Source organism: Bubalus kerabau, chromosome X (assembly GCF_029407905.1).
Source record: "Bubalus kerabau isolate K-KA32 ecotype Philippines breed swamp buffalo chromosome X, PCC_UOA_SB_1v2, whole genome shotgun sequence".
Taxonomy (NCBI): domain Eukaryota; kingdom Metazoa; phylum Chordata; class Mammalia; order Artiodactyla; family Bovidae; genus Bubalus; species Bubalus kerabau.
This window is the reverse complement of record NC_073647.1, coordinates 1435508-1447989: the sequence shown is the minus strand read 5'-3', so window position 1 is coordinate 1447989 and position 12482 is coordinate 1435508.

Below are 12482 nucleotides of genomic sequence, written 5' to 3'. Positions count from 1 at the left end.
AGAAGCTCAAGTCTGTTCTCCCTGAGGCTAGAGCTGCCGTCCCCCTCCAGAGAGTCCCCCTTCCTCAAGCTGTGCAGCAGCCCCCTCCTCTTGGGGCTGAGAGGGGCCCAGTTGAGCCTATGGGGTCACCAGTTATGGGGGCTTCCATCCTAGGTGTGATGGGCCCAGGCACAAGGTCACACCCCCTTCACTCTCCAGAGGTGCTCTCTCCATCTGGTGGGTGTGGCTGCAGTAAAAATGACTGGACCAGCTCCCAGGATGAAGCACCCACTTGGGCAGCTGAGAAGCTGGGAATGCCTCTGGTCAGGGTCTGAGTGTTCCCTCTCTCCTGTTATGGGTGGGTGTCCTTGTGGAGAGGGGACAGAGGAGTAAAATCACTATAGTTCTTACCGATGTGTGGCCAAGCGTGGCCATCCCATCATGCAAGGAGATGATTTAAAACACAATCACCTGGAGACATGAACCATAACTTCTGAGTGGTGGCTGCAGATTTTGTCCACTCACCCAGAACCTGATCTCACTCCCGAGCTTCTGTGCCTTGTCTTTCCACGTGGGAGAGGGGACAGAGCCCTGTTCATGGTGTTGAAGGTGATCTGAGGGTCCAGAAACACCCTCCCTCACCCACCATGTCCTGGAAACAGTTTCTGCAAAGACCTCTCCCTATAGAGACTCAGATCCAGATCCTGACTTCCCTGACCTGGCCACACAGACCAGCCCCTCCCTGGGATCATCAGTCGGGGCTGACCCGGTCATTCCCAGGACCTGTCAGAACATGGGCCTGTGACACACTGGTTCTCCCTGCCTAGCCCCAACAGCAGCCACTGTTGCTGCCTGAGCAGAACCTTCCCCTCACAGCTCCTCCTGAGTCAGGGCCTGTGGTCCACATGCCATCAGGACTCCTTTCATGGCAAACACATGCCTGGGCCTTTATTTTTGTGTTTACTGCTCTCCACGGACAGGGGTTGTCTCTATTCTTAAGGTCCCCTCTCTATAGTAATAATTCCCTTCTGTTGCCATAGTCCCCCCTCTACAGTAATAGTCCTTTTCTGTTTTCATGGTCCCTCCTCTACAGCAATAATCCCCTTCTGTTGTCATAGTCACCCCTCTACAGTAATACTCCCCTTCTGTTGTCATACTCTCCCCTCGACAGTAATAGTTCCCCTTCTATAGTAATAGCCCCCTCTAATATCATAGTTGGAGAAAGGCATGGCAACCCACTCCAGTATTCTTGCTTGGAGAATCCCATATACAGAGGAGCTTGGCGGGGTCCATGTGGTCCGTCCATGGAGTCTCAGTCAGACATGACTGAATGACCAACACTAATGTCATAGTGTTTAGAGTAATAGCCCTTTATTCTCAAAATTCTACTTCTACAGTAACTGTGCTCCTCTATTGTTGTAGTCCCCGCTCTGTATAATAGTCCTCCTTAATTGTATTACTCCCCTTCTATTGTCATAGCTCCCCCCCCCACAGTAATTGTTCCTCTTCTACAGTATTAGCTCCTCTCTATTGTCATAGTAACAGTTACCCCTATAGGGTAACAGTTCTCTATTAGAAAATTAATAGAGTAATAGTTCTCTTTTATTGTCATAGTCCTCCACCCCATACACTAGTAGTCCTGTCTCTATTGTCATACTTCACTTTCTATTGTAGTAGTCCCCCCTCTGCAGTAAAAGTCTCTCCTTTACTGAAATAACCCCCCTCTAATGTCATAGTCCTACTATATAGTGATAGTCCCCCCTTCTATTGTCAAAGTTCCCCTTCTACAGCAGTACTGTCATAGTCCCCTCTCTGCAATAATAGTCCTTCTTGATTGTAGTAGTCCCCTTAAATTATAATAGTCTGCCTCTAATATCCCCCTTCTAGAGTAAAAGTCCTTCATTGTTATAATCTCCCTCTACTGTCATAGTCCACTCCCTATTCTAATAAGTCTGTCTGTGCTGTAATAGTCTCTCATGTAATAATCTCCCTCTGTTGTCAGTATCCCCGTTCCACAGTCAAAGTCCGCCTTCTACTGTAACAGTCCTGCCTCTATTGTCTTAGTTTCCCCTCTACACTAATAGTCCCCTTCTGCTGCCCTTACTCTATATTAATCGTCCCTTCTCTATCATAGTAGACCCCACTCTAGTCCCTTCTCTATCATAGTAGTCCCCACTCTATAATAATAGTCTTCCTCAATTTCACTAGTCCCTTTCTATTGTAATAGTCCCTGTCTGCAGTAATAGACCCCCATCCATTATAATAGTCCTCCCTAAGGTAATAGTCCTCTTCTATTATAATAGTCCCTCTCTCTTTGTCATAGCCCCCTCTGTTCAGTAATAGCCCCCCCCTACAATGATAGAACACCCTCTATTATAATAGTCTCAAATATGCTATAATAGTCCTCTCTCAACAGTGAGAATTCTCCTCTATTTTAATAGCCCCCCTCTATGGTAAGAGTCCTCCCTCCATAAATAGTTCTGCCTCTTCTGTAATACAGCAAAGCAAAGACATCACTTTGTCAACAAAGGTCCATCTAGTCAAGGCTATGGTTTTCCCAGTGGTCATGTATGAATGTGAGATTTGGACTGTAAAGAAAGCTGAGTGCCAAAGAGTTGATGCTTTTGAACTGTTGTGTTGGAGAAGACACTGGAGAGTCCCTTGGATTGCAAGGAGGTCCAACCAGTCCATCCTAAAGGAGGTCAGTCCTGGGTGTTCATTGGAAGGACTGATGTGGAAGCTGAAACTCCAATACTTTGGCCACCTGATGCGAAGAGCTGACTCATTTGAAAAGACCCTGATGTAGGGAAAGATTGAGGGCAGGAGGAGAAGGGAACCACAGAGGATGAGATGGTTGGATGGCATCACCAACTCAATGGACATGTGTTTGGGTGGACTCCAGGAGTTGGTGATGGACAGGGAGGCCTGGCGTGCTGTGGTTCATGAGGTCGCAAAGAGTCGGACACGACTGAGCGACTGAACTGAACTGAACTTCTGTAATAGTCCCCCTCTACAGAATGGTCTCCCTCTATTGTAATAGTTCCTATATTATAATAGTTCTCTATATTGTCATAACCCCTTCCCCTTCATAACAGCCCCCATGGTATCAGAGTCCTTTTATTATAAATTTTCCCCCTCCATAGTAATAGTCTCCCACTACAGTAAGGGTCCTCTTTAATTATGAGTCTCCTCTCCACAGTAGGGCTTCCCTGGTGGCTCAGCTGGTAAAGAATCCACCTGCATTGCAAGAGACCTGGGTTCACTCGCTGGGTTGGGAAGATCCCCTGGAGAATGGAATGGCTACCCACTCCAGTATTTTGGCCTGGAGAATTCCATGGCCTGTATAGAGTCAGAAACAACCGAGTGACTTTCACTTTCTCCACAGTAGCATCCCCCCTACATGGTCGTAGCCCCATTTATTGTTGTATCTCCCCTCTATCATATTAGTCACCTCTCTACAGTAATATTGTCCATTGTACAAATAAAGTCCTACCTCTATGTAATCATGCCCTCTCTAGAGTAATAGTCCTTCTCCCTGAAGGACTCTTATCCTCCTGAAATAGTCCCCTTTCCTCTTCACAATAACCCTTCAGAATAAAAGTTTCTTTTCTAATCTGAATATTCAATGAGGTGCAAGTACAACACACAGCAAAACAGTATTCCAGAACCCAAAGCACGGCACCATGGGGAGAACATGTGGATGTGTGTGCCCCGTCACATAGGGCTCCTTTGGTGTGTCTGTGTCACCATCCTGGGAACACCTGTGGGTGTGTGTCTGTCTTCCTCTCACAAAGGAGACCTCCCCATACTACAGGTAACCTGCCCACTGGGTGTCCTGTCCACAACTCTCCCCATAACACAGATCACCTGCGCACTCCTGAGCTCTCTTGTGTCCACATCCCTGGACCTCTGTTCCATTAGAATCCAGGTCAGTATGTCACAAGCACTTCATCCTCCCATTTGCGCTGGCCTGAGATGGTTGTGGGTTCACTGTGATGGGAGGAATAATCCATCGCCTGTGGACACCAATCCTGTACTTGCAAGACACTCTCCAGTCTCCCAGGTACATAGGTGTGGGTCACCTACCCTCTTTTCGTTGTCTATGAGCCCCAGCTGTCTGGTTTCCAAGTGCAGATTCAGGAGTGCTTGGCAGTAGTGCCACCCAGGCTTGGGGCCTCGGAAAGCACCCCAGGGAGCAAGTCGGGTGCACTTGCACACCCCGATGGCTTCTGCTCCACGGGGCACTTCCTCCTGTGGGTCTGCCACGCCCTCTGCGTTCTCAGTCCACTCAGGGGAGCAGGTGGGACGTGTGCCAGTAAGTTCAGGTTCTGCCTCCATGGGCCCGCAGTGAGACAGTGGAGGAGGCTCCGTGTGACCTTGCACACATCTGTGGGTGAGGATGAGCACAGAGGCACTCAGTAAATAGTTATCAGGTGAATGAATGGATGGAGCAATGCAGGGCCTCTGCATGAACACCAGGCTCCTAGACCTTTGCTCAGGCCCACAAACTCGCCAGCCCCCTGAAACGCTCACTGGGTCCCCCAAACACGCTGGCACTGAAATGCTCACTTGGTCCCCCAAACTCTCCAGCCCCCTGAAATGCTCACTGGGTCCCCCAAGCACTTCCCGGGCTCCCAAAGTGCCCATCCACTCCGACCAGCCCATGGCCCTGCCCCCTCAATGTAAGGGCAGGACACAAGACCTGGGTCATCAGGTGTCGTCCCTCAGTGGCACTGGCCAGCACAGGGTCAGCACCAGCTCAGGACTCGTGAGGGGCTTGTCACTTTGCCCCATGAGCCACAGTCCAGGGGCTCCCTTAGGCTTAGTGCTCTGACCCAGAGGGACTCAACTTCCACCTGGAGATGCCAGGTGGGCTCCTCCATTCCCCCAGGTGGTGCCGGCCCTCCAGCCCTTCCTGTGCACAAACAGACACACACATAAATATATGATGCTGGGAAAGACTGAGGTCAGGAGGACAAGGGAGGGTGACAGAGAATGTGATGGTTGGATTGCATCCCCAACTCAATGGACATGGGTTTGAGTAAACTCCAGGAGTTGGTGATAGACAGGGAGGCCTGGAGTGCTGCAGTCCATGGGGTTGTGAAGAGTCAGAAACGGCTGAGTGACTGAAGTGAACTGATCACAGCTTTTAGAGTTCTGTTACAAAAAATGGCCACAAGGAGACAGCACTTCTAAATTTCTTTTTTTTTTAATTAATTAATTTATTTTAATTGGAGGCTTATTACTTTACAATATTGTGATTTTTGCCATACATTGACATGAATCAACCATGGGTGTACATGTGTTCCCCATCCTGAACCCCCTCCCACCTCCCTCACCATCCCATCCCTCAGGGTCATCCCAGTACACCAGCCCCGAGCACCCTGTCTCATGCATCAAACTGCACTGGTGATCTACTTCACATATGGTAATATACATGTTTCAATGCTATTCTGTCAAATTATCCCACCATCACCTCCTCCGACAGAGTCCAAAAGTCTGTTCTTTACATTTGTGTCTCATTTGTGTCTCACATACAGGGTCATTGTAACCATCTTTCTAAATTCCATATATATGTGTTAATATACTGTATTGGTGTTTTTCTCTCTGACTTACTTCTCTCTGTATAATAGGTTCCAGTTTCATCCACCTCATTAGAACTGATTCAAATGTATTCTTTTTAATAGCTGAGTAATATTCCATTGTGTATATGTACCACAGCTTTCTTATCCATTGATCTGCCAATGGGCATCCCGGTTGCTTCCAAGACCTGGTGATTGTAAGCAGTGCTGCGATGAATATTGTGGTACACATGTCTCTTTCAATTCTGGTTTCCTCAATGTGTATGCCCAGCAGTGGAATTGCTGGGTCATATGGCAGCTCTATTTTCCAGTTTTTAAAGGAATCTCCACCCTGTTCTCCATAGTGGCTGTAGTAGTGTGCATTCTCACCAACAGTGTAAGAGGGTTCCCTTTTCTCTGCACCCTCTCCAGCATTTATTGTTTGTAGACTTTTGATAGTAGCCATCCTGACTGGCATGACATGGTACCTCATTGTGGTTTTGATTTGCATTTCTCTGATAATGAGTGATTTTGAACATCTTTTCATGTGTTTGTTAGCCATCTGTATGTCTTCTTTGGAGAAATGTATGTTTAGATCTTTGGCCCATTTTTTGATTGGGTCATTTATGTTTCTGGAATTGAGTTGTAGGAGCTGCTTGTATATTTTTGAGATTAATTCTTTGTCAGTTGCTTCGTTTGCTATTTTTTTTCTCCCATTCTGAAGGCTGTCTTTTCACCTTGCTTATACTTTCCTTCGTTGTGCAAAAGCTTTTAAGTTTAATTACGCCCCATTTGTTTATTTTTGCTTTAATTTCATGACTCTTGGAGGTGTGCCATAGAGGATACTGTTGTAAATTTCTTTTTCTGTGCATTCATTGTTGTTTTATTTTAAAGTAGGGTCGATTTCCAATACTGTGTTTGTTTCATGTATACAGGAGCTGGATTCATTGATACACAGACATTTATCAATTCTTTTTTGGGTTCATTTTCCCCACAGAGAGGATTACAGTGTCTCCAGTAGGCTGTCCTTTGCTAGTCAACGTTTTTTTTTTTTTTTTTTCCTGATAATCTGTTTGATGTATATTAACGTCTATTTGTTTCTTGCAAACTCTTCATTTATTCATTTTTTTAAATAATCATAAGTTGTTTTTTAAGTTTGTGAGTCTGTTTCTACTGTGTAATAGCATACATTTGCATTAATTTCAAGAAGATACCTGTCAGTGATACCTTCTGATATTTGTCCTTCTCTGTCTGCCTTCCTTTACTTAGTATAGTATTCACTCTATCCATCCAGTGACATTATTCCATTCTGATTCAGGGCTGGGTAGCATTTCAATGCAGATGTGCACCACTCTGACTTCATTTTCCTGTCGATGAATAACTTGGTTGAATTTGTTGCAGGGAGGGCTTCCCTAGTGGATCAGCCAGTAGAGAATCCACCTGCCAATGCAGGAGACGTGGGTTCAGTCCCTGAGTGGGGATGATCCCCTAGAGAAGGGCATGGCAACCCACTCCAGTATTCGTGCCTGGAGAATCCCATGGACAGAGGAGTGTGGCGGGCTACAGTCCATGGGGTCACAAAGTGTTGGACATGTCTAAAGCGACTGAGAATACATGCAAAGGAAAAAAAAAGAGGAATGAGTTTTTTATTCTTTCACTTTTTTGAGAAAAAAGGAGATAAATAAAATAGTGAGCAAGCCTGAGCATTCCTAGTTTTTTTTTTGTTTTTTTTTTTTTTTTTTTTACTTTAACGTCTGAATGTCTGTGACTGAGTTTGCTTTTCTGCCCTGCCACTCTGCAGGAGCTACGAGTAACATTTTTTTTCCTTGGACTCCATACTAAATACACCCCCTATCTGGTTTTTACCCTTACAATACCCTTCCCCTTGTACTTACATATCAGAAAGAAGACCGTGGAGCCACCTCAACTGCCAGAGTCAGTTACTGTGTTATTGACTTCAGTCTATGATGGTCTTTGGAAAAATGCATGAGGAGGAAATCTAAATCCTATCTCCTTTGTTCCTCTTCACTGACACCTGGCTGTGAGTCCTTGCCTTATATAAGCCTCTAGACTCTTAATGGGTGGGGTGGGGGGGTACACAATCCTTGAGGCATGACCTTATTGTGTTCCCCTCTCTGCTGGCTTGAGAATAAAAGCTACCTTCGTATCTCCTTCAAACTCTGTCTCCGTATTTTCTATTTGGCTTCACTGGGCAGAGAAAGCCAAGATTCTGGCCAGCAACAATTCTAGTTCTTGGCCGTTGTCAATCGAGCTGCCTTGAAAACAAGGGTGCACGGGTCACTGTGAATTCTGATTTTTCTCTGGGTCTGAGCCCAGACGTGGGATTGTTGGGCCATGAGCTTTCTGGATGTTTAGTTGATAAAGAACCTCCTTGCTGGTTTTGATAGTTCCTGCACCCATTTACACCACCACTGAGAGTGTAGGAGACTTCCTTTTTCCCTCCATTCTCTGCAACCCATATTCTCTGTAGATTTTTAGACAGTGGCCACTGTGGGAGGGGATTTTTCATGGGAGTTTTGATTTGCGTGGATTTAATACATAGTGGTGTGCTGCAGTCCATGGGAATGCAAAGAGTAGGACACAACTGAGCAATGGAACTGAATATATAGTGAGCTGGACAAACTTTCCAGGTGCTTTTCAATCATGTGCAGAGTGACTACAGTTTACCTCTTGGCATTGTTTTCTTGAAAGGTGGCCCTTTTTTGAATTCCTGTCTGATAATCTACACTGGGACATGACTGGAAGGGGGGGGGGTCATTTACAGTCCTACGGGCCTTGTGAATATGAAGAGCCCAGCACCACTAGGTTTAAAGTTGTTTTTTGGAAGATGGTTCTAAGGAAACAGCATTGCTTCCTGCCCCACTCTGATACTCAGGCATTGAGTCTTATGGAAAACTCTGTTCATGGATTGTCATCTAGAGTGGAATGTGCCAAGACTTGAGCCTCATTTCTCCTTTCCCCTTACCAAGGGTCCCCAGGACACATCCCAGTTTGTGGATACCACTCTGCAGAGGGTGCTGTCACCTCTAGGTGGGGTGACCCTAAGGACGGAGGCAGGAGAGAGGAGCCCCAGCCTAAGGGACATAGAGTGGCCAGGGGACCTTGCAAACATGTTCCAGCCCAGAGGCTCCACCAATTCTTGGGTGATGTAGGCTGGGTTTCTCTACTGGAGGTTCCACCAACATCTGGAGATTGGGTGCTCATGCAGAGGGAAGGAGACACCCCAGGCCCATTGTGGGGTCACATTTCCTGGCACATGCTCCCAGCTCCGGTCTGAACTGAGGCCCTCTGGTCAGGGGACCAAACCCAGCTCAGGTCCAGGGATATGACACCATCCAGGCCACCATGTCCTGAGGGCAGTAGAGTCAGCCTTTCTGACTCCTTTATTATACTTTTCTTCCCTAATTTGATTTGGCATATGTAGTTGAATGACAAGGTTATATAGTTGAATGACAAGGTTGTGGGTGTTTTTTTTGTTTTTCTTTTGGGTTGACAGCAACTTGATTCACTTGTACGTAGATGTGTATATCTTCTCTACCAAGTTCTTTTCCGATATAGGATGCTAAAGTGTTGAATAGGATTCCTGTTTACACAGTGGTTCCTGGTGGATTCTTTTTTTTTTTTTTTTAAATAATATTAGCCTCCCTATGTCAGATTGAATCAGTTCATTACTCCATGCCCCACAGTTGTCTTTTTTTTTTTTTTTCTTTTGGGGGACCACTGATTCTTTTCTGAGTCTGGGAGACTGTTTCTTTTTGGTAAAGAAGTTCATCTGTATCCATTTTTAGATCCCAGCTACAAGGGATATCTTATGCTAATATCCCTCCCTGTGGCTCTCACCTCACTTGTTATGATCATCTCTATTTTATTCCCTGAGACCGCCCATGGCATTCTTTCCTGCTTGTTATGGCTGAGTGACTGTTCATCGTCTATGTACCCCATCTTCTTTATTCCTTGTGGACGTCTTTGTTTGTATATATATATATATATATATATATATATATATATTCCCATTCTGAGGACTGTCTTTCTCTTTCATTTAGTGTTCCTTTGCTGTGCAAATACTTTTAAGGTTAATTCAGCCCTATTTTCTTAGTTTTGGTTCATTTTTCATTATTCTGGGCACACTTGGTGGAATTGATGTTATAGCATGTCCCCTCTATATTGTCCTCAAAATTGCATAGTATCCATCTAACATTTAGATCTTTTCTTTTTGAAGTTTATATTTGTGTATGGTTTGAGGGATATTCTAATTTCATTCTCATTTTCATTATTGATGTATGCCCATGCTGTTATCCACAGTGGCTTTCATCTGTTTTCATTTACAGCAACGGAGGTGGAGGGTTCCCTTTTCTTCATGGCATCGGGTGGATTTAACCTTTGTAGAGTGCTTGACAATCACCATTCTGATTGGTGTGAGGTGATACCGAACACCCTTGCCTAATATTTAGCAATTTTGACATCTTTTCATGTGATTTTTTTAAAGTGTGAGTTAAAGGTACCTGTTAAAATTGACTTTGTGACGGTCTGCACAATTATGAAATTTTTTTCGGTGACCACCCCTTGGAGACTCCAGGAGATCAGTTGTTTTTTACTTAGAAACCCTTGGACCTTGTGAATATTAAATGCCCATCAACATGACTTTCTGTGGATGGGCGGGGCTGTGGCCCTCACTGTTGTTTTACCAGAGACCAAACTCTGGTGGAGGTAATGAAGACAATGGCAACTTCCTTCAAAAGGTCCTGTGCATGCACTGCTGCACCCAGTGGCTCTGACCCTGCAGCAGGCCACCACCGACCCACACCTCCACCAGAAATCCCTGGGAACTCACGGGCAAGTCTGGGTCAGTCTCTTGTGGGGTCATTGCTCCTTTCTCTTAGGTCCTGAAGCACACAAGGTTTTGTTTGAACCCTCCAAGCTCAGTGTCTCTGGCGGGTATGGGGTTTGCTTCTAAACACGATTTCGCCCCTCCTACCATCTTGTTGGAGCTTCTCCTTTGCCTTTGGATGTGGGGTATCTTTTTTTGGTGGGATCCAACATCCTCCTGTTGATAGTTGTTCAGCATAAGTTGTATTTTGGAGTTCTCACAGAAGATGAGCACAGGTCCTTCTACTCCACCATTTTGTCACTTTAGATTAAAGGTTTACTGAGCATGGCCCCACCCATCAGAACAAGACCCAGTTTCCCCCACAGTCAGTCTCTCCCATCAAGAATCTTCCATAAGCCTTTTATCCTTGTCAGTCAGAGGGCAGACAGAATAAAAACCACAATCACAGAAAACTAGTCAAACTGATCTGTTGGGAGCCGTGTTAGGCCTTACTGACAAAATGGAGGCATGGTCGCCAGCCCCCTCTCCTCATTCCGCAGGCACGGATCCCGGGATGAAGGAGTTAGGCCTTGTAATTCTGACCTGTCTTTTCCTCTCCTCAGCTGAGTTGACTGAAAAGGAATATTAAGGTGCTTATTGTTCTTGAGAGGAGCATGAGAAGGCAAAAAGCCTTCTGCAGGTGTGCTCAGAAAATAATTCATAAACTTAATCGTTGACATTTGTTCAAGGACTTTTACAAAAGATTGTTCCAGGATGAGCACATAGACCGTAGCTTTAGGCCATGGGAGGGATTGATATCTGAAGCCTATTTGTGAGGAGAATGTTTATGGCAAAGGAGTTTACTGAATTTAGGGCTTAGAAATAATTAAAAGAGTTAGAAGTTAAAGATTTAAGGAATCTTGTAAAGTTAGCATATTTTACTATAGCTTATAGAAATTAGGAATTTTTAGAGACACTATAGCTAGAAGTCTTTTTAAGAGATAGTGAGCTCAGGATGTTAGGGGCAAAGAGGATTTAGGAAGATAAGTAGTAAACTGAGGAATGTAGCATGAGTTACAATGTAATCACAAGTTAACTATAGGACACAGTAGAAGAGGTAGATAATAGATGATAAGGCTGATTCAAAGAGAATCACTGAATCAGGAACTCTGTTTTTAAGAGCAACAATGATTTATGGAGATAATAAATCTGGGAGAGGGGGAACTGAAAATGTCAAACTCCTGGCCTAATGTTTTTGTAAAAGTATAAAAGACAATCTTAAACTTGGAATAAAGAGGCAGTCCATAGAAAAATGAGAGGCTGTCTCATTGCCGACACCGTCCATCTCTTCAGATTGAATCCCTGGTTGCTGGAGTTGGACTCCGGCACTGACCAATCTTTAATGCTGAAGAAGCTGAAGTTGATGGGTTCTATGAAGACCTACAAGACCTTCTAGAACTAACACCCAAAAAAAGATGTCCTTTTGTTTATAGGGGACTGGAATGCAAAAGCAGGAAGTCAAGAAATACCTGGAGTAACAAGCAAATTTGTCCTTGGAGTACACAATGAAGCAGGGCAAAGGCTAACAGAGTTTTGACAAGAGAACACACTGGTCATAGCAAACACCCTCTTCCAACAACACAAGAGAAGACTCTACACATGGACATCACCAGGTGGTCAATGGCAAAATCAAATTGATTCTATTATTTGCAGCCATAGATGGAGAAGCCCTATAGAGTCAGCAAAACAAGACCCAGAGCTGACTGTGGCTCAGATCATGAAGTCCGTATTTCAAAATTCAGACTTCAATTGAAGAAAGTATGGAAAACCACTAGACAATTTAGGTATGACCTACATCAAATCCCTTATGGTTATCCAGTGGAAGTGACAAATAGATTGAAGGGATTAGATCTTACAGACAGAGTGTTTGAAGCACTATGGACAGAGGTTCGTGACATTGCACAGGAGGCAGGGATCAAGAATATCCCCAAGAAAAGGAAATGAAAAGAAAAGCAAAATGGCTGTCTGAGGAGGCCTTACAAATAGCTGAGAAAAGAAGAGAAGCAAAAGGCAAAGAAGAAAAGGAAATATATAACCATTTGAAATCAGAGTTC